The 1,658-nt window shown below is 34.7% G+C and overlaps 1 protein-coding gene across 2 annotated transcripts in view; it reads right to left on the bottom strand.

The window, feature by feature from the left end:
* The window catches only part of TTC23 (tetratricopeptide repeat domain 23), a 128,392-nt gene that overhangs the window by 105,389 nt on the left and 21,345 nt on the right, over window positions 1-1,658 (bottom strand). The gene's annotated exons all lie outside the window — the stretch shown is intronic.

Here is a 1,658-nt window from a genome sequence, read left to right as displayed (position 1 = left end):
TATGTACATATATATATAAAGTCCAGTAGAAATTAGCTTAGCCCAAACAGCTCTCAATGACCCCAGATTAAATCAGCTGAAGCCCAACTGACCCTGAGGTAGAAAACAAATAACTGTTGTTACAACTTTTACTTCTGGCCAAGATGAAGTAATAGTAACTACATTTATCCTCTGGCCTGAAATAACCCAAAACAAATAAATAAACAGCCCACAGAACAAAGGATAAAACAATGGTTTCAAGAAACAAGCAATGAGAGAGCAATTCCTGAGAGATGGAAAAAATAAATAACCCCAGTTTATTGCTTGGAGAGAGTTTCCAGGAAACAGCACAGGGAGAGGGCACCCAGAAGTTACCCCAGTGGACTACCTGAGTTGAGGAAGTAGAGTTGAGAATTTGGGGAGACCAAGGTGACTAGAACTGACAGGACAAATTACTGAAGAGGAGAAGGCTCCAGAGACAGAGGAACCAAGAGATTAGCAGAGAGACACCCTTAAGTCTAGGGACAGAATACTGATTAGCATGTGCGTAAGAAAATTACTTAAGTCTGGAGAAAGAATCCTTCAACGAAGTTACAGGGAACAGTGTTTTGTGCTCACATAAGGCTGGTGCCTGTTGCCAGCAATCAGACTGAAAAAATTTCTAATTCATGAGGCATTAGATAGATACTCAGAAGTCTTTTATCTCAGTAGGGCTGATAATTAGCTGTAGACTGAACACTGCTCAGATCACCACACAGATCATAAAAAGTAAGACCTAAAAGGATCAAACTGTTTCCAATTGACTTGATTGCACTAGAGGACAATACTCAAGGATGTTCATAGGAATACTAAAATAATCAATACCTAACAAGGTAAAATTCACAAAGTCTAATATCCAAAGATTACCAAGCATCCAAAGAAGCAGGAAAACATGGCCCATAATGAGAATAATCAATCAATCAAAACTGACCCAGAATTGACACAGATGTTAAGTTAGCAAATAAAAACATTAAAACAGTTATAATAATTGTATTCTATCGGTTTAAAAAGTTACATAAAGACATGGAAGAAATAAAAAAGACCCAAATGGAACTTCTAGATAGAAAAATTATGTGTGAAGATGAAAATGCGTGGGATTAATGGCAGATTAGAAACTGCAGATGAAAAGACGAATTTGTAGACACAGCAATAAAAATTATCAAAAATGAAAAAAAATCAGTGGGCTGTAACACAACTTCAAGTTGCCTAATATATATGTCATTTCAGTCCCTAAAGGAAAGCAGATTGGAGGAGGGACAGAAAACATATTTGAAGAAATAATGGCCAATATTTTTCCAAATTTAAGAAAAAGCGTAAAGCCAGAGATCCAAGAAGCTAAATGAACATGAAACACAAAAAACATGAAGAAAACTATACCAAATAAAGTCAAAACATCATAAACAAATTGCTTAAAACTATGATAAAGCAAAAATCTCAAAAGTAGAGAAAAAGGACACATTACATATAAAAAATAAAGACAAAGATGATAACAGATTTCTTAGAGGAATAAAAAGCAAACAAGTATGGAAAGAAAAAAGTTGGCAACCTTAAATTCTGTACTTGTGAAAATACCTTTCAAAAACAAAATTTTAAGTAATTTATCACCAGAAGACTTGCACTACAATGTTCTCAAAGAAACA

Source organism: Mandrillus leucophaeus, unplaced genomic scaffold (assembly GCF_000951045.1).
Source record: "Mandrillus leucophaeus isolate KB7577 unplaced genomic scaffold, Mleu.le_1.0 Scaffold91, whole genome shotgun sequence".
NCBI lineage: Eukaryota > Metazoa > Chordata > Mammalia > Primates > Cercopithecidae > Mandrillus > Mandrillus leucophaeus.
Note: the sequence above shows the minus strand (reverse complement) of the source record. Positions and strands in the feature narration are given on the sequence as shown.